We start from the raw sequence: 27,690 nt of genomic DNA on the forward strand, positions 1-27,690 counted from the left end.
CTACGAAAACACGGGTGAGTTTCTCATATTAATATGATAATTTGTTATTTTATTGGAAAACAATGTGATATTCCTCTAATTCTGATCTTTTGACCAATTATTGGCAAAGAAAACTATTGGTGGCGAAAAGACCAGAATTGGGCTGTCTCTGTAAACGCAGACTATGATATTTAGATTAACGTTTCCCCTTACATATTATTTGATGGACAAGTCTCTGCCACTTTTTCTGTGGTAAAAAATTATGAAAAAATTACTATTGTTCATTAACCAATTAATGAACAATAGTCTCAGAGCATGTGTTTACTGTACTGCCCATAATAAGGTGGGAGAGGGGGGTCAGAGGGGTTGGGTTAAATGCGGAAGACACATTTCAGTTGAAGGCATTCAGTTGTACAACTGATGAGGTATCCCCCTTTCCTCTTTGTTCTGGCAAACCCTACATATGGCTACAAAATACATTTTGGATTGATAATACAAACGTTTTACTGAACCTATCAAATCTAGAGGTTACTCTTCTGCCTCCTAGTGCCTGCCAATCAGGGCTAGGTCTCATGCCGGAGAGGCGGGTTTCTTTTTATTTAGGAAGAAGGATCCAAATGAGGTGGGATTCAAAAGCGAATGTGAATGGTTTGTGTCTGGAGGACATAGTTGATGAATCAGTGGAGCAAGTAAGTGGAAGAGAGGGAATGGTTGAGGTTGGACAGGATTGGAAGGGAAGGGATTTTTGGGATGGGGGATGGTTTATTAGAAGTGAGCGGGCTGTTTTACATTTTCTTAGTACAGGATAATGCAAGAGGCTTTAGGTTTTTTAAATGTTTGTTTTTCTTTTATTCTGAAGTTTGTAAACTATTCATCACGTGCTCCAGTACAGTCGGTGGCAGCATGCACCTTTTAACATTTGTTTTTGCAGACCTCCATTATGGGGCCGCAGGTAGCCTAGTGGTTCGAGCATTGGGCCAGTAACTGAAAGGTTGCTGGATTGAATCCCCGAGCTGACAAGGTAAAAATCTGTCGTTCTGTCCCTGAACAAGGCAGTTAACCCACTGTTACCTGCTAGGCCGTCATTGCAAATAAGAATTTGTTCTTAACTGACTTGCCTAGTTAAATAAAAAAAATAAAAAATTTATACAGAAGAAGAAAATGCAGTTATGGGACCTGAGTGAAACTAGCCACAATAGTGGAATTTGTGGTTTGAAAGTGATTCAAACAGATATAAATAGTGGAATCCTGCCATATTTGGAATAGATGGTTAACAAGGTAGGAATTTTATATAAATTCAACAAAAGACAATTTGGTTTATTTGACATAAAATAAGTAAATCTGTTAATCACATGTATTATACTTTAAATTGCATTAGGGGCATACAGATTACAAATCTGAAGCGTTGACACAAATATTAGCGTCATAGCTCATATTGGGGAACTTTAACTGTGGGAAATCACTTCACTATTCAGCCTATTTGTGTATATTGTTTAAGAAATATAAAAATGTCAGAGTCCTGAATGTATGTGGACAGCTCTTCAAATTAATGTATTTGGCTATTTCAGCCACACGTTACTGACGTGTATAAATGCAATGCAAACTCCATAGACAAACATTGGCATTAGAATGGCCCATACTGAAGAGCTCAGTGACTTTCAACGTGGCACCTTCCAATAAGTCAGTTCATCATATTTGTGCCCTGTTTGAGCTGCCCCGTTTAACTGTAAGTGCTGTTATTGTGAAGTACTGGGACCGCCGAGTACTGAAGGGCGTAAAAATCGTCTGTCCTTGGTTGCAATACTCACTACCAGTTTCAAACTACCTCTGGAGTTATGTCAGCACAATAAAGGTTTGTCGGGAGCTTCATGAAATGGGTTTCCATGGCCGAGCAAGCTGCATACAAGCCTAAGAGCACCATGTGCAATGCCAAGCATCTGCTGGAGTTGTGTAAAGCTCGTCGTCATTGAACTGGAGCAATGGAAACGCGTTCTCTGGAGTGATGAATCAACCTTCACCATCTGGCAGTCCGACGGACAAATCTGGGTTTGGCGGATGCCAGGAGAACGCTACCTATCCGAATGCATAGTGCCAACTGTATTAGTTTGGTGGATGAATAATAATGGTCTGGGGCTGTTTTTTCGTGGTTGGGGCTAGAACACTTAGTTCCAGTGAAGGGAATTGTAAACGCTACAGCATACAATGACATTCCCAGAAGAGTGGAGGCTGTTGTAGCAGCAAAGAGGGGACCAACTCCATATGAATGCCCATGATTTTGGAAGGAGATGCTCTATGAGCAGGTGTCCATATACTTTTATTCTAAAATTGATTAAATTGTTTTTTTTTTCATCAATCTACACACAATACCCCATAATGACAAAGCAAAAACAGTTGTTTTTATTTTATATCTCTACAGCGATGTTCTATTGAGTTCAAGTGCGGGATCTGGCTCTACCACTCAAGGACATTCAGAGACATTCAACACTCCTATGTTGTCTTGGCTGTGTGCTTAGGGCCGTTGTCCTGTTGTAAGGTGAAACTTTGCCCGAGGTCCTGAGCACTTTGGAGCAGGTTTTCATCAAGGATCTCTGTACTTTTGCTCTGTTCATCTTTCCCTCGATCCTAACTAGTCTCCCAGTCCCTGCCGCTGAAAAACATCCCCACAGCATGATGCTGCCACCACTGCTTCACCGTAGGGATGGTGCCAGGTTTCCTCCAGACGTGGCGCTTGACATTCAAAGAGTTCAATCTTGGTTTCATCAGACCAGAGAATCTTGGTCTGAGAGTCCTTTAGGTGCTTTTTGACCAACTCCAAACGGGCTGTCATGTGCTCTTTCCTGAGGAATGGCTTCTTTCTGGCCACTCTACCATAAAGGCCTGATTGGTGGAGTGCTGCCAAAATGGTTGTCCTTCTGGAAGTTTCTCCCGTCTCCACAGAGGAACTCTGGAGCTCTGTCAGTGTGACCATCGGGTTCTTGGTCACCTCCCTGACCAAGGCCCCTTTCCCCCGATTGCTCAGTTTGGCCAGGAGGCCAGACCTCTTCTATTTAAGAAGGATGTAGGCCACTGTGTTCTTGGGGACCTTCAATGCTGCATAAATGTTTTGGTAACCTTCCTCAGATCTGTGCCTCGACACAATCCTGTCTCAGAGCTCTACAGACAATTCCTTCGACCTCATGGCTTGATTTTTGCTCTTTTATGGTATAATGGCATTTGCAACAATAAAATGTGCATTCCGCCGCCTACTGTGCAGTTGGATAATGTGGATCCCAAAAAAGGAAAACATTTGGGTAAAAATAAATAAAATATCATGAATTACCACTGCGCAGCCCTGATCATCGACTTCCTTCACCCTAACATGACCACTCAAGGAAGTCTGGAGTATATCCCCACCACAGTTGCAACATTTTCCATTCACAGATTCTTCAATATCATACTTCTCCCATCTGCAAACATTTGACACGTGATCATATCCTTTACCATTTCCACACTGTAATGGTTGGGACACAAATGCTCTCACCGCATAACTCTCATATCCAAGGCTTTTTTCTCCTTCCTTCCATTTACCATGTGGGTATAGCGACGTGCACGGACCACTCCTGGGATTTTCTGACTAGGTTACTCATCATCTATATTCAACGAGACTCCAGCTATAACTCCTTTGCCAGGAGCCCTGCTCCGAAGATCAGTACATTTTACTTCTGACATGGACAATTTTGCCAGATCCAGTGCACGCACGCTTCTTCTGTTCTTCATCAACACAATTCACCACAATCCTCAATATTCCTGCTTCCGAGCCAGCCTGTCACAGAGTAGAGACTGGGCGTGGTTTAGACTCACCCAGCCTATCGTTGATTGTTGGCGCAGAGCTGGTCCCGGCCCCCGAGCGCTCCAGTTGATTGATGTAACTGTTGCTGTGAAGAATATCTATGCGCTCATGCTCTACCGTTATCTCGCACCTGGCTCCTGTTATCTAACAAAAGACCGTTTGTTCTCGCAACACTACATTCTGAATGTGCCTCCCCCAACTCATTGCACAGTTCCTGTCTTCATGTTATTCTGTATTATTCCATCATGAGAAAGGCCCATGGCCCTGAAACTGTTAACAATGTTTCAAGTCAGCTATATTGCATAACACATACATACATCCACACCAGCCAACAGCAGATAATATTCAATCACATATATGGTAAATGGCTATAGTGCATAACACAGAATCCTCATACAAGTCAGTTAAGAACAAATTCTTATTTTCAATGACAGCCTAGACCAGTGGGTTAACTGCCTTGTTCAGGGGAAGAACAACACATTTTGGGGGAATTTTGCATAAATTCATCAAAAAGGTTAGCTTATAACAGTGAACCTTTTTTGTGGGATACACATAAGGCAATTCTAGGTCTTGTAGTATATTTTGGTTAAACTATCCCCAATTCAATGGAATTGCAACCCTCTGCATGCACAGTGCATTCTTCCATCACATGTACAGCTGATTCTCAAGATCTTGCACAGTAATGAGATGCTATTGAGCCCACACTACTACACTGTCTGAGCCAAGGACTACATGCTTTATGGGTAAGTTTTGATTACAATACTGGGTGGGTGAATATATTTTATATGACATACAGTGGGGCAAAAAAGTACTTAGTCAGCCACCAATTGTGCAAGTTCTCCCACTTAAAAAGATGAGAGAGGCCTGTAATGAGGGGGAAAATTCAGAAAATCACACTAGGATTTTTAATGAATTTATTTGCAAATTATGGTGGAAAATAGGTATTTGGTCACCTACAAACAAGCAAGATTTCTGGCTCTCACAGACCTGTAACTTCTTCTTTAAGAGGCTCCTCTGTCCTCCACTCGTTACCTGTATTAATGGCACCTGTTTGAACTTGTTATCAGTATAAAAGACATCTGTCCACAACCTCAAACAGTCACACTCCAAACTCCACTATGGCCAAGACCAAAGAGTTGTCAAAGGACACCAGAAACAAAATTGTAGACCTGCACCAAGCTGGGAAGACTGAATCTGCAATAGGTAAGCAGCTTGGTTTGAAGAAATCAACTGTGGGAGCAATTATTAGGAAATGGAAGACATACAAGACCACTGATAATCTCCCTCGATCTGGGGCTCCACGCAAGATCTCACCCCGTGGGGTCAAAATGATCACAAGAACGGTGAGCAAAAATCCCAGAACCACACGGGGGGACCTAGTGAATGACATGCAGAGAGCTGGGACCAAAGTAACAAAGCCTACCATCAGTAACACACTACGCCGCCAGGGACTCAAATCCTGCAGTACCAGACGTGTCCCCCTGCTTAAGCCAGTACATGTCCAGGCCCGTCTGAAGTTTGCTAGAGAGCATTTGGATGATCCGGAAGAGGAAGAAGAAGATTGGGAGGATGTCATATGGTCAGATGAAACCAAAATAGACCTCCAAACTCATCGTGTTTGGAGGACAAAGAATGCTGAGCTGCATCCAAATGAATGGGGCCATGTATCGTGAGATTTTGAGTGAAAACCTCCTTCCATCAGCAAGGGCATTGAAGATGAAACGTGGCTGGGTCTTTCAGCATGGCAATGATCCCAAACACACCGCCTGGGCAACGAAGGAATGGCTTTGTAAGAAGCATTTCAAGGTCCTGGAGTGGCCTAGCCAGTCTCCAGATCTCAACCCCATAGAAAATCTTTGGAGGGAGTTTAAAGTCCGTGTTGCCCAGCAACAGCCCCAAAACATCACTGCTCTAGAGGAGATCTGCATGGAGGAATGGGCCAAAATACCAGCAATAGTGTGTGAAAACCTTGTGAAGACTTACAGAAAATGTTTGACCTCTGTCATTGCCAACAAAGGGTATATAACAAAGTATTGAGATAAACTTTTGTTATTGACCAAATACTTATTTTCCACCATAATTTGCAAATAAATTCATTAGAAATCCTACAATGTGATTTTCTGGATTTTTTTCTCTCTCATTTTGTCTGTCATAGTTGAAGTTTACCTATGATGAAAATTACAGGCCTCTCATCTTTTTAGGTGGGAGAACTTGCACAATTGGTGGCTGACTAAATACTTTTTTGCCCCACTGTAGTAGGGTACATAATGTACAGACTGTAGAGACAACACATGCGTTTACGTTTGAGTCATGTAACAGACACACTTATCCAGATTGACTTACAGTAGAGCAGGGTTAACTGTCCTAGAGACCTCAGGGGGTGCACATTTTGGTTTTTGCCCTAGCACTACACAGCTGATTCAAATAATCAACTCATCATCAAGCTTTGATAATTTGAATCAGCTGTGTAGTGTTAGGGCAAAAACCAAAACGTGTACGTTTAGGGCCCCGTGGACCGAGTTTGTGAAACTGCAGTAGAGAGTGCATACATTTTCTATACTTTTTGTACTGGTCCCTGTGGGAATCCAGCCCACAACCCTGGCGTTACAAGCGTCATGCGCATGATCCCCTCATGCTAGACTAAACACAACCTGGGCTCAAGTGTGACTCACACGCACCTAAGCCCAACTGCTCCCCTCCCTTGCTTAGGGATACATACAGTTGGGATGTACCGGTGACTTAGGGATACATACAGTTGGAATGTACCGGTGACTGCCAAAATAAAGGAAACACTTGAGTGAGAGGGATACAAGGTGTATTTAAAGCAGGTGCTTCCGCACAGGTGTGGTTCCTGAGTTAATTAAGCAATTAAAACATCCCATCATACGTAGGGTCACATAAAAATGCCCAGTTGCCCATTTATTTTGGCTACCATGGCTAGAAGGAGAGATCTCGGTAACTTTGGTCCTTTGAGACGCCTCTTTGTGTCAGTTCACCAGATCTCAACCCAATTGAACACTTCTGGGAGATTTTGGAGCGGTGGCTGAGAGAGTTTCCCACCACCATCAACAACACACCAAATGATGGAATTTCTTGTGGAAGAATGGTGTCGCATTCCTCCAACAGAGTTACAGATAGTTTATGCCAATGCCCATTGAAGCTGTTCTGGCAGCTCGTGGTGGCCCAACACCCTATTAAGACACTTTGTTCGTTTCCTGTACAATACATGTGTAAGGGATTTCCTCCTCTTCCGAAGAGGAGAGGCGAAAAGGATCAGAGGACCAATATGCGGCGTGGTAAGTGTCCATGGTTCTTTTAATACGTAAATGTACACATGAACAACTGAATACAAAAACAAGAAACGTGAAAACCCAAAACAGTCCTATCTGGTGCAAACTCAGAGACAGGAACAATCACCCACAAACACACAGTGACTGCTCATGAGAAACCACATACACAGCCTACCGCAGAGCCTTACATTACGATGTAATGTCTTTCATCAATATCTCAGATCTCTGTTTAAGTCTCTGAGCCACACCTGCCACTAAACACAAGTGAAGGGGGAAAAATCCATACAGTTACATATCGGGATATTATTTTTGACGATGTATCGTTTTCACAATATCACAATATTCTTTTTGCGCTAGTTGGTTGTACCTGCACCAAAGATCCACTATTTTTCCTTCATAGCTGGTTCTCCGTCTTCTTTTTAAATAGGGAGCCAATTTGTTTTCAGCACTTTATTTCCATGACTGATCAAAACTTGTTTTCTCATGGCTCTCTCGTATCCTTCTGCAGCAGACATATGGTGAGCAATATGTTTGCAACATTGAATCGCAATAAAATCACAGTACATATAGAATTGTGAGTTTTGTTACACATTGTATTGTCACCAAAGTATCGTGATAATATTGTATCGTAAATTCTCTGGCAATTCCCAGCCCTACTTAACACAAGTTCATTATACGTTTCTCTGGATAAGAGAGTCTGCTAAATGACCTAAATGTATGTTTATAATCCCCTCCCCCCCCAAACAGGACTGTTTAATGCATTATAATGCATTCATAATGACTGGTTATAATGCATTCATAATGACTGGTTATAATGCATTCATTCCTCCCACCCCACTCCTTCATAATACTCTCCTAAGCCCAACCAGACTACCAGGGAGTGACATTTCCCAACAAACAGCTCCACAAACAGCTATGAATAATTTAATTGATAATCAAATGTTCAGGGCCTGATAATGCAGTCTGTGTTGTGGGAATGAGAGGCTCAGTGTCGACAGATGATACTTGGCTGAGCAATATGAAAAAGAAATCAAGTAGTGTATCAAGGTGTCTTTTGCTTTTGAAAGGGCTTCTCAAAGGGAGTGGGAGAGAGAAGGTTAGGGAGTGGTTGTTGTTCGACTATAGATGTTGTAGACACACATCCGGGCACACACGACTCCCCTCAATCATATCAGACAAACTATATAGTAGTGAATATGAATTGAAAATGCATTGTTTGTGTTCAGGACCATGAGATCTGTTTTTCATCCATTTCCTGGAACCTTCTAAATCAACTAAATCTACAGCCCACATTATGGACAGTTTCAAATGATTTGTTTGAAGTCAGTGCTATTTGTTGTTCATTAGAGTGTTTCTTACTGGACAAGTTCAGACACCTCATTTCACTCCATTTCAGACTGTTTTCTTCGGTTTTGCACCTATTGAACACGACCCTGGTCTGTGTGGAGGGTTAGTGGTGCTTATTCTGACTATGAAAATCTGTTCCACTTACTGGATCTCCCAGGGGGTGGTTAACATTTGCGTGTTGGGTTAATCAGAGAGCAGTGGAAAGAGACGCTGGCTTCACTGTTTCCACTCAGGTCCTCCTTTAGTTAGGTGCACAGTGAGCTCCCACTGTGCTCTATCCATTCACCTGTTCCTGTTACAGTACTCTCTTATGTATCACCCTCTCACTGCACCCACTGAGGTTCCCACTTTCCTTAGCCACAGCCAGAGCCTCTCTCAGCCTCACCAAACCCACTATATTCTGCATCTGTGCAGGAAAACTCTCTCAGGGCCGTGTTTCCCAATCCCGGTCCTGGGGCCTCTCCATGGTGCACGTTTTTGTTTTTTTGCCCTAGCACTACACAGCTGATTCAAATAACCAACTTATGATCAACTTTCATTATTTCAATCAGCTGTGTAGTGCTAGGGTAAACACCAAAATGTGCACCCAAGGGGGGCCCCAAGACTGAGTTTGGGTAACCCTGTTTTAGGGGCCTTGAATGGCTTCTCCTCTCCATTTTGCATTTGGTTTGGTCCATGTCCTCCTGACCAATAGTTAAACCCTGTATGTGTTTGTTCTCTTAGTCCTGTCTAAACACTCACAGGGTCATGATCGTACTGGTGTCAATGACCCCTCCTTCACCTGCTCTCAAACGGAGTTCCTCACCAATACTGTCTGTAGACTTTGAACTGCATCACATTGATTTAGGCTGCATTTTCACCATCATGCCTGACCTCTGTTTGTGAATTTGAGGGAAATTATACCATCTGCCTGCTTGCTTCAGACTACATTTCGTTAGGGAATAAAGGTGTACTTTAAGTGTGTTATTTACACAGTGTGCTAGAGTCTCTCCCCTCAACCTTTCTACATCAGTTTCCATTATCTAACTGAGAGTTTGTTCCCTCGGTATCTCAGACACAGAAAGGTCACTATTAGGTAATGGAGAGGATATTGTTAATGGGTACCTCCAGGTCAGTGTGCTGTAGTTTGACTAACTGAAGTTACTGTAGTCAACACGAGCCACTGTATGTCATTACATAGGTCTGTTACACTGTACTAATATGGACACAACCGTTCTGTTTTCTCAGTGTCACTTTATATTGGCGTGGGGTGTGTGTGTGCTTTCCTTTGCTTTAGTTTGACTAACGCGGAAGTGTATAGCAGTCACTGTACTGTGTGGGTCACTTTACTGTAGGCTACTGTATGGACACAACAGTTGATGATGTCTTGTCTGTTTCCCAGGTCTTACATGAAACATTCCCTCAACACACATTCCTGATGAATGGGCTTATTCACGGTGTCAAGGTAAGATGACAACAGTTAACATCAGCCTAGCCTGTTGCTCTCTAGTCTGGAGCCAGGACACTTTAGGTAGGATAACAACAGTTAACAGCAGCCTAGCCTGTTGCTCTCTAGTCTGGAGCCAGGACACTTTAGGTAGGATAACAACAGTTAACAGCACCCTAGCCTGTTTCTCTCGAGCCTGGAGCCAGGACACTTTAGGTAGGATAACAACAGTTAACAGCAGCCTAGCCTGTTGCTCTCTAGTCTGGAGCCAGGACACTTTAGGTAGGATAACAACAGTTAACAGCAGCCTAGCCTCTTTCTCTCGAGCCTGGAGCCAGGACACTTTAGGTAGGATAACAACAGTTAACAGCAGCCTAGCCTGTTTCTCTCTAGTCTGGAGCCAGGACACTTTAGGTAGGATAACAACAGTTAACAGCAGCCTAGCCTGTTGCTCTCTAGTCTGGAGCCAGGACACTTTAGGTAGGATAACAACAGTTAACAGCAGCCTAGCCTCTTTCTCTCGAGCCTGGAGCCAGGACACTTTAGGTAGGATAATAACAGTTAACAGCAGCCTAGCCTGTTGCTCTCTAGTCTGGAGCCAGGACACTTTAGGTAGGATAACAACAATTAACAGCAGCCTAGCCTGTTTCTCTCGAGCCTGGAGCCAGGACACTTTAGGTAGGATAACAACAGTTAACAGCAGCCTAGCCTGTTTCTCTCGAGCCTGGAGCCAGGACACTTTAGGTAGGATAACAACAGTTAACAGCAGCCTAGCCTGTTTCTCTCTAGTCTGGAGCCAGGACACTTTAGGTAGGATAACAACAGTTAACAGCAGCCTAGCCTGTTTCTCTCGAGCCTGGAGCCAGGACACTTTAGGTAGGATAACAACAGTTTTTTAGATTTATTTTTTATATATATACTGTGTGTGCAAATGTAGTAAGATTAGGGAGGTAAGGCAATAAATAGGCCATAGTGGCGAAATAATTACAATTTAGCATTAACACTGGAGTGATATACAGTGCCTTGCGAAAGTATTCGGCCCCCTTGAACTTTGCGACCTTTTGCCACATTTCAGGCTTCAAACATAAAGGTATAAAACTATATTTTTTTGTGAAGAATCAACAACAAGTGGGACACAATCATGAAGTGGAACGACATTTATTGGATATTTCAAACTTTTTTAACAAATCAAAAACGGAAAAATTGGGCGTGCAAAATTATTCAGCCCCTTTTACTTTCAGTGCAGCAAACTCTCTCCAGAAGTTCAGTGAGGATCTCTGAATGATCCAATGTTGACCTAAATGACTAATGATGATAAATACAATCCACCTGTGTGTAATCAAGTCTCCGTATAAATGCACCTGCACTGTGAGCATCATGAAGAACAAGGAACACACCAGGCAGGTCCGAGATACTGTTGCCCCTCTCTTCTCTTTCTCTCTCTCTCCTTTTTCCTCTCTCTCCCTCTTTATTTCTCTCCCTCTCCTCTCCCCCCTTCTCTCCTTCTCCTCTCTTCCTCTCTCGCTCTCTCCTTTTTATTTCTCCCTCTTCTTTTTCCTCTCTCTCCCTCCCCTCTATTTCTGTCCCTACCTTTCTCCCTCTATCTCCCTCTCTTTTTATCGCTCCTTTCTCCTCTTTCTGTCTCCCTCCTTCTCTTTATTTCTCTTTCTCTCTCCTCTTCCCCTCTCGCCCTCCCTCTCTCTCGCTCTCTCTTCCCGCCCTCTCTTCACCCCCCCTTCCTCCTTCCCCTAGGGTCTGCTGTCGTTCCTCTGATAGGAGCTTTGTCAGACCTTTGGGTGGAGGAAGTGTAATTTAAATGGATTTTGGGGGATTTCATGTAATGGACATACACAAAATATTCAAAATTGGTGAAGGGAAATGAGAAAAAAATACCACTTTAAGCCATACACTCCACAGAACTGGGCTTTGTGGAAGAGTGGCCAGAAAAAAAGCTATTGCTTAAAGAAATAAATAAGCGAACACGTTTGGCCAAAAGGCATGTGGGAGACTCCCCAAACATATGGAAGAAGGTACTCTGGTCAGATGAGACTAAAATTGAGCTTTTTGGCCATCAAGGAAAACGTTGCTCATCACCCCGAGAACACGACCCCCACAGTGAAGCATGGCAGTGACAGCATCATGCTGTGGGGCTGTTTTTCAACGGCAGGGACTGGGAAACTGGTCAGAATTAAAGGAATGATGGATTACGCTAAATACAGGGAAATTCTTGAGGGAAACCTGTTTCAGTCTTCCAGAGATTTGAGACTGAGACGGAGGTTCATCTTCCAGCAGGACAAGGACCCTAGGCATACTGCTAAAGCAACACTCGAATGGATTAAGGGGAAACATTTACATGTCTTGGAATGGCCTAGTCAAAGCCCAGGCCTCAATCCAAATGAAACTCTGTGGTATGACTTAAAGATTGCTGTACACCAGCGGAACCCATCCAACTTGAAGGAGCTGGAGCAGTTTTTCCTTGAAGAGTGGGCAAATATCCCAGTGGCTAGATGTGCCAAGTTTATAGAGACATACTCCAAGAGACTTGCAGCTGTAATTGCTGCAAAAGGTGGCTCTACAAACTATTGACTTTGGGGGGAATAGTTATGCACGCTCAGGTTTTCAGTTTTTTTGTAATTTCTTGTGTTTCACAATAAAAACATATTTTGCATCTTCAAAGTGATAGGCATGTTGTGTAAATCAAGTGATGCAAAACCCCCCAAAATCTATTTTAATTCCATGTTGTAAGGCAACAAAAGCCACTGTATATACAAAAGTATTTGGACACCCCAAATTAGTGGATTCAGCTATTTCAGCCACAGCCATTGCTGACAGGCGTAAAACATTGAGCACACAGCCATGTAATCTCCATAGACAAACATTGGCAGTAGAATGGCCTTACTGAACAGCTCAGTGACTTTCAACGTGACACCATCATAGAATGCCACCTTTCCAACAAGTCAGTCAAATTTCTGCCCTGCTAGAGCTGCCCCGGTCAACTGTAAGTGCTGTTATTGTGAAGTGGTAGGCCACACAAACTCACAGAACGGGACCGCGTAGCACGTAAAAGTCTGTGCTCGGTTGCACCGCTCAGTCCGAGTTCCAAACTGGCTCTGGAAGCAACATCAGTACAATAACTGTTCATCGGGAGCTTCATGAAATGGTTTTCTATGGTGGAGCAGCCGCACACAAGCATAAGATCACCATGCACAATGCCCTGTGTCAGCTGAAGTGGTGTAAAGCTCGCTGCCATTGGACTCTAGAGAAGTGTAAACAATGAACCACACTTCACCATCTGGCAGTCTGACTGACACATCTGGGTTTGGCGGATGCCAGAACAACGCTACCTGCCCGAATGCATAGTGCTAACTGTAAAGGTTGGTGGAGGAGCAATAATGGTCTGGGGCTGTTTTTCATGGTTTGGGCTAGGCTCCCTAGTTCCAGTGAAGGGAATTCTTAACGCTTACTATACTGCCTCCTGAGGAGCACCCATATCCTGGGCACCCATATCCTGGGAGCAGGCTGACCCTGTCACTGTGAGTACTATGCTATACTATAGTACTATAACTGACTATACTATATTATACTACTGTACTTGACCTCCTGGGGAGCTCTTATCTCCTTGGCGCGGATAGACCCCTTCTCAGTATTGACCTGTAGTATACTAGAATGTACTCTTAGATACTACTCTGCCTGAGGGGAGCACCCATCTCTTGGGAACAGGACAACCAATCAGTGTTTGTGTGGCAATAAAATGAATGTGAATCTAATGTGTTGTGTTTCTCGTCTCCCCTCCAGTCTTTGCGTAAGGTGGGCCAGGACTCCACGGTGCTTCTCATCTGCATCACAGTGTTCCTGTCTTACCTGCCTGAGGCAGGACAGTACTCCAGCTTCTTCCTCTATCTTAGACAAGTGCTGATCCCAAATACACCCTACCCCCTAACCTCATCCTCTAAACCCTAACCCCTTACCTCCCTGAGGGCGAACAGTACTCTAGCTTCTTCCTCTAACCCTTAAGCCTCAAATTGGGCAAGAGCTCATCGGAGCTGAGTGCCGGCCCCTCAAATGTTCTACTGCTTGAGCTCCTGTTCTTCTTATAGAATATTAGCTCAAAAGTATTATAGAGCTCCTGCACCTAAATATAAACAGTGCAGTCCAAGTCTGCTACCCCCTAGGCATCTCCTCCTAGAGGTAGACAGGTACTCACCAGAACCAAACCAACTCCTAGTCTCAAACCTACCCCCTATATTTCTGTGACCTGTGGGACAGTTGGAGAAGTTGTAAACGGCAGTATGTTGTTTTGAATAGCATATTTTGGTGAGTAGATTCAGTGAATCATTAGCACATTTCTAGTTGAGAGAAATCCTTGTGTTTTCACCCACAAAAGTTCAGAGTACAAAAATACCACAATGTGGTCATATCTGTAAATTCACCTACTGGGGGAGTTTGTTGGATTGCCTCAACTCCTTTTTCCAACTTAACTTCCTCAGAATGTGGCCAAGTTGGGCTACTGTTGTTCTAGTGTCAACAACATGGTCTGTTCTGTCCCAATGAGAACTACTCAGTTAGAGAACAAGTAAGACCAGTCGGACCCACTGTCTATGTCTCAAATTGCACAATATTCCCTTTAAAGTACACTACTTTTGACCCAATGGGTTTACGTATATATACTCTTCCCCCATTCTGCAAATCCGATCATGACTCCATACTCCTGCTTCCTGTTTACTAGTGCTGAGGTTTTTTTTAAACAACGAATTGACCAACGTTGGTTCAATAATTTGAATTCCATTTCGTTCTGTTTTTCTCTGTGAGCTCAATGCGCACATGTAGTAGGGAGTTGTTGTTACCAACAGACCAATATTCTAAATAGTTACTTTTTGAACTAAACTAACTACAATGACCACAATCCACTGCGCATATACTTGTCCGGTCTGTTTCTTTTACACCTGCTACAGAAGAGTGAAGAATGCGCAATCATGAGGTGATATAGAGAGCAACTGTTGCTTCTCAAGGTATCTACCTGAAAATATATGATCTAAGTGATTGATGGTTGGTATTCAACAGTCATAAAAGTATGCCTTATTTACTTTGAAGGCAGCAGCTCTACAGAGATGAGATGACTTTGAATTAAATAGTCATCAAATAAAACAAATGTAATATACACAACAACTGAACTATTTTATTAAAGTAATGTGAATAATCATCATGGGACTTTTATTAATTGTTTTATTCTGTGTTACAGCATTCAACCCTCAATTCATAGTGCTTTTAATGTAAAAAAAATTCAAATACATTGAAAACCGCTATTATTTTTTAATAATCAAACTGAGACCGAACCGACCTCAAAAACCGCTACAGTTTTACAAGCAGGAGCTCAAACAGGAAGTACCAGTGACTCGCTCCATTGAGAAAATAAATGGTCATCAAAATCAGAGATTATGCTACAGGACTGCTTTTTTAGCGTTGATTGGATTATGTTTTGAGACTCCGACCGATTACATCACCGTCACCAGCTTCGTTAAGAAATGCATCGGCAACGCTGTCCCCACATTGAAGATTCGCTGCCTCCCCAATTAAAAAACGCTGGATTAACACCGAGGTTGGTGCTAGACTAAATGACAGGGCTATCGCAGACAACCCTAAGGTTATGACTGAGGGCAGGAACAAGTATAAGAAGTCCCGCTACGGCCTTCGCAGAGTCCTCAAACGAGTAAAAGAACCATATAGGAATAAAGTGGAATCATATTACACAGGCTTCTATGCCCACCACCTGTAACAGGAGCTTCAATCCATTATGGATTACAAAGGAAAACCCAGCCGTGATCTGCCAGACGAACTCAATGCATTTTATGCACACTTCGACAATAAAAACGCTATGCGTGAGGGCCCCCACCGAGCCGGAGGACTGGATGTTCAAAAAGTAGTTTAGTTCAAAAAGTAACTATTTAGAATATTGGTCTGTGAGTCGACGTGAGTGAAGTCTTTAATCAGGTGAGCACTGTCAAGGCAGGGGGCCGAACAGTAATCTAGGGCGCGTTCTCAGCATGCGCAGGGCAGGTCATTTTCAACCTCTCCTTGTCCCAGTCTGCAATCCCCACACGTTTTAAACTGACCAACATCATTCCTGTTCCCAAGAACTCTAAGGCAGCATGGCACAAGGACTTCCGCCCTGTAGCACTCACATATGTAATCATGAAGTGCTTTGAAAGGCTGGTTATGGTACACATCATCCCAGACACCCTAGACCCATTCCAATTTGTATACCGTCCCAACAGATCCATAAACGACGCAATCCCAATTGTACTCCACATTGCCTTCATCCACCCTTATAAGAGGAATACCTATGTGAGAATGGTGTTCATTGACTACAGCTCAGCGTTCAACACCATTGATCCCTCCAAGCTCATCACCAAGTTTAGGACCTGGGACTGAACACCTCCCTCTGAAACTTAATCTTGGACTTCCTGACAGGCCTACCCCAGGTGGTGAGGGTAGGCAACATCACCACCACAACTCTGACAGGGGTGTGTGCTTAGTCCCCTCCTGTACTCCCTGTTCACCCACGATTGCGTGGCCATGCACGACTCATCAAAATTGCTGACAACTTATATGTGCCTTGTTAAGCACGTTTTTACTCCTGAACTTATTTAGTCTTGCAATAACAAAGGGGTTGAATACTTATTTACTCAAGACATTCCAGCTTTTTATTAATGATTAAATATATGTCAAATGTAACATTGTACATAGCTTTCTACCCTTATCACTCCAGAATTCCTGCACATTGTAAATATGGTATTGGAACTGACCGTGTGCGCGTGTGTGAAAGTTTGGGGTCACTTAGAAAGGCCCTTGTTTTTCAAAGAAAAGCACTTCTTTTTTTTGTCCATTTTTAAAATAACTTAATAAATTGATCAGAAATACAGTGTTGACATTCTTAATGTAATAAATGACTATTGTAGCTGGCTAATTGGCTATTTTTTTATGGAATATCTACATAGGCGTACAGAGGCCCATTATCAGCAACGATCGCTCCTGTGTTCCAATGCCACGTTGTGTTAGCTAATCCAAGTTTATCATTTTAAAAGGCTAATTGATAATTAGAAAACCCATTTGCAATTATGTTAGCACAGCTGAAAATTGTTGTTCTGATTTAAAGAAGCAATACAACAGGCCTTTGGACTAGTTGAGTATCTGGAGCATCAGCATTTGTGGGTTCGATTACAGGCTCATAATGGCCAGAAACAAAGAACTTTCTTCTAAATCTTTTCTTTGCAACTCTGCCTAGAAGGCCAGCATCCCGGAGTCACTTTGACGTTGAGACTGGTGTTTAGTGGGTACTATTTAATGAAGCTGCCATATATATGTGTATATTTACATACATACGTACATATTTTGATTTGTTGAACACTTTTGGTTACTACATGATTCCATGTGTGTTATTTCATAGTTTTGATGTCTTTATTACTATTACTATAAATAGTAAAAAATAAAGTAAAACCCTTGAATGAGTAGGTGTGTCCAAACTTTTGACTGGTACGTACCGTACCAGCACGGCCAGGTGGACTGTGGACAGCAAGGAGTCATCATGCCAGGTAGTCCTGAGGCATGGTCCTAGGGCTCAGGTCCTCTGAGAGAGAGAAAGAAAGAGAGAATTAGAGAGAGCATACATAAATTCACACAGGACACCGGATAGGACAGGAGAAGTACTCCAGATATAACAAACTGACCCTAGCCCCGACACATAAACTACTGCAACATAAATACTGGAGGCTGAGACAGGAGGGGTCAGGATTATTATTATTTGACCATGCTGGTCATTTATGAACATTTGAACATCTTGGCCATGTTCTGTATAATCTCCACCCGGCACAGCCGGACTGGCCACCCCACATAGCCTGGTTCCTCTCTAGGTTTCTTCCTAGGTTTTGGCCTGTCTAGGGAGTTTTTCCTAGCCACCGTGCTTCTACACCTGCATTGCTTGCTGTTTGGGGTTTTAGGCTGGGTTTCTCTACAGCACTTTGAGATATCAGCTGATGTACAAAGGGCTATATAAATACATTTGATTTGATTTAATCAGCTCCTTGATATGCCACACCTGTCAGGTGGATGGATTATTTTGACAAAGGAGAAACGCTCACAAACAGGGATTTAAACAAATTTGAGAAATAAGCTTTTTGTGCATATATAACATTTTTGGGATCTTTTATTTCAGCTCATGAAACATAGGGCCAACACTTTACATGTTGCGTTTTATATTTTTGTTCAGTCTATATACTGTATGTCTCCGCTAAACTGTACATTCTCCCCAGGTGATAAGGTTCAGGTCAGAGACAGTTGCAGCCTTCATCGCTGTGGTGGGCATCCTCTCCATCGTGGCTCAGGTTGGTGAACTTTTGATACTTGTTATACAGTTTTTTTGACTTCGGTTGTGATGTCTTTTCGGAAGTCCTAGAGTTGTTGACATATCTGTAATAAATAAATGATCGATCGATAGATTACCTGCTGTGTTCTCTGTGTCAGACGGTGGTTCTCGGGATCCTGATGCGCTCCATAGCGAATAAGAACTGGGCCTGGGCTTCCAGATATTACAGCTGGCCTGGTACGGCTTCGGATCACAACCATGGTCAGTACCAACTACGTCCTTATAATGTCACTTACTGTAATTCACTAACCATAACCCTGGTATGGCTTCGGATCACAACCATGGTCAGTACCAACTACGTCCCTATAATGTCACTTACTGTAATTCACTAACCATAACCCTGGTATGGCTTCGGATCACAACCATGGTCAGTACCAACTACGTCCTTATAATGTCACTTACTGTAATTCACTAACCATAACCCTGGTATGGCTTCGGATCACAACCATGGTCAATACCAACTACCTTTTAATGTACTGTCCCTATCACTAATCTTGACCCAGGCCTTACAATAACATATTGGTCACAATAACCCCTTTAAGCACCACGTTTTGTGGAGCAGTCAGCAGACCGTGAGCAGACATTGCTTTCTTTTCTTCTAATCAACTCTAAATGAAATGGGAATACAATTTCCATGAGTTGACAAAGTATATCGTGTCGCATTAAACGGCGCTATCCTGTCAGGCCATTAGAGCGCAGCATAACACCAACAACAATACAGTTCACTAACCAGAGCATTGTATCTAGTGTACCCCAATGATCCACAATCCACAGCACTGAACAGGTCACACTGCGAGGATCCTTTATCATGGGGTCAGCAGAGGACAGTTGATTTTGACTTTATTGTTCTGGCTTTAACACTAATCTATTGTTAATGGTTTGAACCAGGGGACTGAGAGGACAGGGGAAAGAAAGTAATCCTGATGCAGTCCTGATGCTCTGAATGTTATCTTATTATGGTTACTGTTGTTAGTGTTGACTCTGATGGATGCATTGAAGAGAGGTTGAATACAGGCCAGATTAGTCCTGTCTCTGTGATATCAGTCTGTGAGGAGGATTTCCATGTTTCCACCTCCTGACTATATGACCTTTTCAGTGTACTGTGTGTGTACAGTCTGATTTGTTGCCTGCTGATTCCTCTCCGGAGTTGGAAAATACTTTGTTGAAGAATTACCTCAAATGAAAACCACATTTTTCTACGGCGATTGTTTGGTTTGAGCTGAGGTGTCTCTCGGCGCACACACACACACACAGACACACGCACACACACATGCACACACACACACATGCACACATGCACACACACACACATGCACACACACACACATGCACACACACACACATGCAAATGGTCGGGAAAATGGAATTGTGTTTTCTCTCTCCCATTAGGATGATGTGGGCAGCAGGAGCGGTAGCGGCCATGTCTAGCATCACCTTCCCAGCTATTAGTGCCATCCTGTCTCGCAACGCAGACTCAGACCAGCAGGGTGAGCTACTACTACCACATACCAATATAAGACTGCCCTAATCAGAAATTGGCCCCCTTTTTTTCAGATCTGAAATGTTTGTCTATATAATATACAATGCATAGTATAGGCTACTTGCTCTAAAGATTTCAACCCCAATGGTGAGCTTATAAATGATTTCTGAAGCGTTCATCTCGTCCTTGTGAAGGTGTTATGAATGCCCTATAAAGCCTTTGGGTCTATTGCAACCATCGATGGCCACCAGATTATCGCCAGCAGATCTCTCGTTACACCATCAATATGAGCTAAATTCACCCGCACAGTTTATCTCAATTGCAATCTTTATTGGTCACCTCATTTACCGCTCTCTGTTACCTTAATCCTGCTTGCTACTGTATCAAGCATTTTTCAAATAATTTCGCCCTCTGGTGGGTATTATCATCGGAAACAACTTAATCCTACTTTTTGGGCGGACTAAGGGCGATTTTTATCTATTTGACAATCATTCCGTATAACTGAAATAAAGTAGGCTTATTTCCTTGTTTTACGAATTAAAAACTAATGTTGATCTAGCCTACTCTTATTATTTTTCAAATGTATTTAATCCATTACATTTTTTATTTTACCTTTATTTAACTAGGCAAGTCAGAACCAATTCTTATTTTCAATGACGGCCTAGAAACAGTGGGTTAACTGCCTTGTTCAGGGGCAGATTTTTACCTTCTCAGCTCGAGATTCAATCTTGCAACCTTTCGGTTTCTAGTCCAAACCACTAGGCTACCCTGACAACTGTCTTTAAAGTAAAAATGTGTGTTATGGTCAGTTCTTATCACGATTGGGTGTAAAATATCCCTGGACTGTCCATATTTCAAATGTGTAACTAAATCAAGTCAATCTTGATTAAATTAGATTATAAAGGCCTATTTTTTTTTATTAAATGAAAATGTAGTCAACATTTTTTTTTTGTGAAAATGTCAAATGTACCCTAGAAGCAGCTGTCTGTTATTATAATCACTTGACTCTCAACTGAACTGCTGGTTTATCCTTGAGGGGTTTTGGTTGAAATCAAGTTTGCTTTAACGTGCAGGTTCATGTAATCTCCCGTTTAGCAGCATTTTAAGTAAGCCAGCGTTATCACGGTGGTACGTGCAAAGTTCAGCTTGTTTATTGCAATGGACCACCTTAATTTGTAGTATGTTTACTGTGTTCGATCATTGTGTAACCTCTTCATTGTCTGTCTCTAGATGTGGTCCAGGGGATGATAACAGGTATCCGTGGTCTGTGTAACGGTCTGGGCCCAGCATTCTATGGTTTCATCTTCTATCTGTTCCACATGGAGCTGACTGATCTGGACGCAGTAGACAGCCCTGGGAAAGAACCCAAGCCCAAAATGGCCAACCCCACAGATGAGGTGGGTGACGACAGGACACAGTGACGACAGGACACATACACACTCAATCACTCAGCCAACCCCACGGACGATGTGAGACTAGGAAGGACAGGACACACACACACACACACACACACAACCCTAATTCACACAATAGGGCCAATACAAGTTGAGCTATACTGGGCTGGCCTGGTTATCTCTCCACCATAGAATGGATGAAAGGACAATGTAAAAAAGATGTCTGAGCCAGTGCAGTACAGATCAGGTTGGCCCTATAGTGTGAATAAAGCAACAAACTCACACATTTACTAACAATCACATATGTATTCTCGCTCTGCCTCCAGAGTTCCATCATCCCCGGCCCTCCCTTCCTGTTTGGGGCGTGCTCCGTACTACTCTCCTTGTTTAGTAGCCCTCTTCATCCCAGAGTACGATGGCCCGGGGGTCCGACCAGGAGGCTACAAGAAATACAGCAGCGTAGCCCAGAGCCATTCACACAGCCCTCCCAGTAGTGGGGCAGAGGGCAAGGAGCCACTACTGGATGACAGTTGTGTATAACACCAGCCCGATGGCATTAACAAACCACACCTGAACAAACAAGTTAACCGTTACAAACAAACTGTTCTATATATATTCACACGCTCTTGCACACACGTATCCAGATAAGAGAGTGGCTTCTTCTGTGAGCAGAAAAGGTGTGTGTGTGTGTGTGTGTGTGTGTGTGTGTTGGAGAACCTTGTGGGCTGTCCTCTGAAGTCTGAACACCTGAGTGTGGTGTAAGGAGTTTCCGAAGGCCCTGAGAGAGGGAGGAAGGAGATGGAGGGAAGAGAGAGAGGGGATGGGTAGCGCTGGGGACAGGTATGTGTTGTGTTGGGAGAAACTTGGTTGAGCTGATCTCTGTCCTGAGAAGCAGTAACAGGAAGAGGATTAAGGAGGATGTGATGTACAGGCTTGGCTTGTACTGCCAGAGATCCACTACGGCTCTGGTCAAAAGAAGTGCACAATATCGGGAATGTGGTGGCATTTGCAATTTAACTGATGATTCTATTTGCTTTGTAGGCAAGAAGCCCAATCTGTGGCAACAACCACAGTGTTCTTTGTCCGAAGAGAGTAAGTCAACAATGATAACAGTAGCCACAGCTCGAGCTCTACTCTAATGGCCAATTTACAAGCTAACAAACTTTTGTTGTGACTTGTCTGATTTTATGTCTTAATATAAGTAAGAACGGAAAGCGTGTCTGCCTCAGTGTGTGTCTAGCTGGGAGAGAAGCTACTGGATGCGTTCCAAATGGCACCCTATTCCCTTTATAGTGCACAACCTTTGACAAAATGTAGTGCCTATAAAGGAATTTGGGATGCAGACAATGTAGAACATGAGGAGAGTGGAACATCTTTAGATCCATCTAAGAGGTGCTACCTATCCATTGAGACAGTGCAGGCTTAACCCTATAACGTTTTTATAGGACAGTTTCCTGAGAGAAGTGTGTATGAGAGAGACCATTTTATTAGTCAGAGAAGTTTTTCAATGTTTACCTATCTGCCATACATTAGCATACCAGACAGACAGACAGTATATGGTTCCAGGATGCTGGCCTTCTAGCCAGTTGCAAAGAAAAAGCCATATTTCAGACTGGCCAATAAAAATAAAAGATGGGCAAAAGAACACAGACACTGGACAGAGGAAGATTGGAAAGAAGTGACAGACAAATCTACGTTTGGTGTTCGGATCACAAATAAGAACATTCATGAGACTCAGAAAAAAATGAAAAGCTGCTGAAGGTGTGCTTGACGCCATCTGTCAAGCATGGTGGAGGCGATGTGATGGTCTGGGGGTGCTTTGGTGGTGGTAAAGTTGGAGATTTGTACAAGGTAAAAGGGATCTTGAAGAACGAAGGCTATCACTCCATTTTTCAACGCCATGCCATACCCTGTGGACGGCGCTTAATTGGAGCCAATTTCCTCCTACAACAGGACAATGACCCAAAGCACAGCTCCAAACTATGCAAAAACTATTTAGGGAAGAAGCAGTAAGCTGGTATTCTGTCTATAATGGGGTGGCCAGCACAGTCACCGGATCTCAACCCTATTGAGTTGTTGTGGGAGCAGCTTGACCGTATGGTACGTAAGAAGTGCCCATCAAGCCAATCCAACTTGTGGGATGCATTTCAATTAACAGGTGTGCCTTGTTAAATGAATCTGTGGAATTCATTTCCTTCTTAATGGGTTTGAGCCAATCAGTTGTGTTGTGACAAGTTAGGGGTGATATAGAGAAGATAGCATTCCAGGTGAAGCTAGTTGAAAGAATGCCAAGAGTGCAAACCTGTCATCAAGGCAAAGGGTTGCTACATTGAAGAGTCTCAAATCTAAAATATAATTTGATTTGTTTAACTTTTTTTTTTGTTACTACATGATTCCATGTGTTATTTCATCGTTTTGATGTCTTCTATTATTCTACAATGTAGAAAATAGTAAAAATAAATAAAAACCTTGAATGAGTAGGTGCTTCCAAACTTTTGACTGGTACTGTATGTATTCACAAAGCATCTCAGAGTAGGAGTGCTGATCTAGGATCTGTTTTGACTTGGAGTATAATAGATAACAGAGTATATGGACCTATTCCTAGATCAGTATGACTACTATGAACTGCTTTATACATTTGGGAGTCAATGTGAGCACTGATATTTGCAACAGTCTTTGGAATAATATCGTTAGGTTTTTATTTTATTTATCTGTTATTTTACCAGGTAAGTTGACTGAGAACATGTTCTCATTTGCAGCAACGACCTGGGGAATAGTTACAGGGGAGAGGAGGGGGATGAATGAGCCAATTGTAAACTGGGGATTATTTAGGTGACCGTGATGGTTTGAGGGCCAGATTGGTAATTTAGACAGGACACCGGGGTTAACACCCCTACTCTTACGATAAGTGCCATGGGATCTTAAATGACCTCAGAGAGTCAGGACATCCGTTTAACGTCCCATCCGAAAGACGGCACCCTACACAGGGCAGTGCCCTGGGGCATTAGGATATTTTTTTAGACCAGAGGAAAGAGTGCCTCCCACTGGCCCTCCAACACCATTAGGTGTTCAGTAAGTTAAAATATCACATATTGTACTGCTGCAGTAGGATAGTAAAGGTTAAATGTGGTATTAGACACAAGATTGCAAATGTAGTATTTTTAGCTCCCCGTGTCTGTCCGTATTTGATTCCAAAGGTGTTGCAGATACTACTGTAAATCTTTGCTGTTATACTTTTGAAACAGTAGATTTTTTTTGTGAAGGATGCTCAAGTGCATTGAAATCACCAAATCACAAATGGAAATAGAACCGGTAGGTGTCAAAATGTTGGACATTTTATTGGGATTTCAATTTTGTCCCATTTTTGTCATTTGCATTTTTTTGTGTCATATTTTATGTTTGTTTTGTTTAACTTGTTTGTGACTACCTTAACTCATGTTTTGTTATTGTTTGTGACTACTTTTGTCTTCATTTTTTGGCTAAACGTTTAAGTGCTATTTATAATAGCTTTTAACACTTGGACATTCCAATGTTGTTTTTTATTTGTGGATTTCTTCAACATTACATTTTGGGGATTTATTGAATGTTTGACTTAATAACAAGCTGTAATGTTTTTACTGAATTGTATAAATGACAACACTAGCATCATTGAATGTTCTGCGTTGTACATGTTGTCGTTATGCCAACCAAACATACTGTTCATAATTTCAGCCTGGTTAGCAATAACCATGGTCAAAAGCCTTATGGGCCCTAGTCAAAAGTAGTAAACTACATAGGGAATAGGGTGACATTTGAGACATAGACCAAATGTCTCTTAGAATGTATATTTATTTAAGTCAATGCTCATAATACACACACAAGGGCAGTAAACCGAATGACTAAGATCCTACATTAATTCTGCACCAGCCCTAACACACCACACATGTACAGTTCCAACACACCGGCTTTTCAGTAAATGCACAAACATTCTTGTACTTACAATACATGTGTGTATGTTAACGTGAAGGATATGGCATCCTATAGGTCTGACTGCTACAGTAGTATGGTGCAGCTACATTTCTCAGACCGACCCTGATTTTTCTGACCACTCTTGTTTTGTAGTCCCATGTTGGTTTGTGGCCTGAGCTGAGCCTCCTCTCTTTGTGCCTACTGTTAGCCAATAAATTACCAGAGCAAGCCAACATGAGTGGAAATGGTTGAAAATGTCATTTTAATATGTGAAACTAATCTCAAACCATTTATTTAAAGGTTTATTCTACATCAAGCTCTGTGACTTTTTCTTGCAACATACAGTAGGCTACATGTACTAGCAATGGGGTCGTGTTCATTAGTGCACACCATAGCAAAACATTTTGCAATGGGAAATAAAAATGAACATTTCTTATTGGACAAGTCCGGTTGGTACCTCTCCACTATTTTCTTCCATGGCATGCCTACTGAACACGACCCAAGCTCCAGCAGTAAGAGCCCTGTTTAAAACCTCTCAGATCTCTACCTCAGAACCTGGGCAAACACTGAACATTCTGTTCTGTTGTTAATTTCCTTTCATTTATACTATTGTGTTCGATCCTCCGTGTGTGTTTAACCGTGAAACGTTAGGACTTTCTAGTTTTTAATCAGAAGCAACACCTCCCTTCCACTACAAGGTTATTTTGAAGTCACTGTAAGCAGTTAGTACACACATACTGATAGGACCTTTTCTCTAAGCAAACCCTGCTAAATCATAGTTTTAAACAAAGATGACTATATTACCTATATTAAAACCATTGATTTGTAGCCTGTTAATTCAGAATTGTCTATAATAAACAAGCAAAGGAGGGAAGAGTACACCCTAAAGCAAACACACACACACACACACAGTATTGTAGTAAATACAATGTAATTGGTTTCCTGAAAATTACAGTTGATGAAACAAACCCAACCCCCAAAGTGTTCCTGAGTATGGACAATCTGTGTTTACAGTTTGTCACACCTGAAGATACTGTCCGATTTCTATTAATGGCCTGTGATCCTGGCCTGTCAGTCGGCTTCCCTTACTAAGAACTTTCTCTAAATGTTGAGGATCATCATCATCATCTGGTGTACTATGGCGTCTGGTATGGTATTGCCACAAACACAGACTTAGACGTGTGTAGACACACACACACACACCAAGCATGTAATCCTGATGTAGGCAGCCTGACAGCAGGCAGTTATGTCTATTTAGTGCAGCAGGTGGTATGTGGTCATAACATGGACTTGAAGAGAATCTCTGAGATGGATACTATAAGAAGAGTCTTAGCCTTAATCCTGTCATTGGCCTCATACTGTATGATGATGAATTGAGTTTGTGTCCCAAATGGCACCATATTCCCTACATAGTGCACTACTTTTGACCACAGCCCTATGGGCCCTGGGCAAAAGTAGTGCACAATATAAGGAGTAGAGTGCCATTTAAAACACTGATTCTAACTGCCCCTGCCATTTGGATCTGGTTATGATATAGACTCATTACAGACCCAATTGTGCTAATCATCTAGTCTAATTACTAATGAGGAAGGATGGATGGATAGTGGAAGGGGGTGGGGCTGGGGATACATTGGCACAGTGTAAGCAATTGTCAAAAGATACCGACTGGGCACAAACTGGTTGAATCAACATATTTTGACATGGAATCTAGTGGAAAATACAATGGATTTGAAAAAAGTAATCCAAAATTGTTTTGAGGGTGAGATTTCAACAAACAGGAGTATGTCATCATGGTAACCAATTTTCAACATAGACAAACGCTTGTGTTTGAAATATGTTGAATTTGTACCTTTTGAAACAACGTTACTTTTTTCTTCGGTACTTAAAAAAGATATAAAAACCAATAGGCTGGGCAGCGTCTCCTACTGGAGAGTTAATTAATCTACAGCTATCCATTTGCTCTCCAATCCAGGGTTTTGTCACTGACTTCTAACAATGTGCTATAATGAAAACGATTATTTAGAGATCTCTTAACTAAATACATATGTCGGATCTTAATTTGATAACTCTTTTGTTGCAGTGCATATTCATGGTGCATCAAGAAATTCAAATGAGCCTTGTGAATGGCCAAAAATGATATACTTTATTTATATTGTACAGAATGCTTGTAAAATAGATAAATTGCCATTAGTCTGTTTTTTTATTATTTAAAGGACTAAATTGCTCGAAGACAATGCCAACCAGAGGGCGAACATATATTGAAAGACTTTGGTTGCAAGCAGGACTAAGGCAGACAGAAAGAGGCAAAGCGAGAAGGCTCTCTCTCGCCAAAATAAGCCCAATGCGTTTCTATAGGTTTAATATGCAGACCTAAACTCGTCGCATGCTTTCCTGCCTTTGGGGCGACTCTCACTGTTAGGGCTAAGACATGATCATCTCGTCATTAGAAATGGATCTCTGACTTAGGCGAAACCGACATATTTTAGGGAGCGGTAGAGGTGACCAATAATGGTTGCATTTGAGATCAGCTGTGGCAGTGAATTTAGCACATATTGATGGTATTGATGGCACATAACGA

The 27,690-nt window shown here is 42.3% G+C and overlaps 1 pseudogene; it reads left to right on the forward strand.

Annotated features, from left to right (window-relative positions):
- Positions 1–9,862: 9,862 nt before the first annotated feature.
- On the forward strand, positions 9,863–25,345 carry LOC115101561 (hippocampus abundant transcript 1 protein-like; annotated as a pseudogene).
- Positions 25,346–27,690: the final 2,345 nt, after the last annotated feature.

The sequence above is a fragment of the Oncorhynchus nerka genome, linkage group LG20 (assembly GCF_034236695.1).
Source record: "Oncorhynchus nerka isolate Pitt River linkage group LG20, Oner_Uvic_2.0, whole genome shotgun sequence".
Classification (NCBI taxonomy): domain Eukaryota; kingdom Metazoa; phylum Chordata; class Actinopteri; order Salmoniformes; family Salmonidae; genus Oncorhynchus; species Oncorhynchus nerka.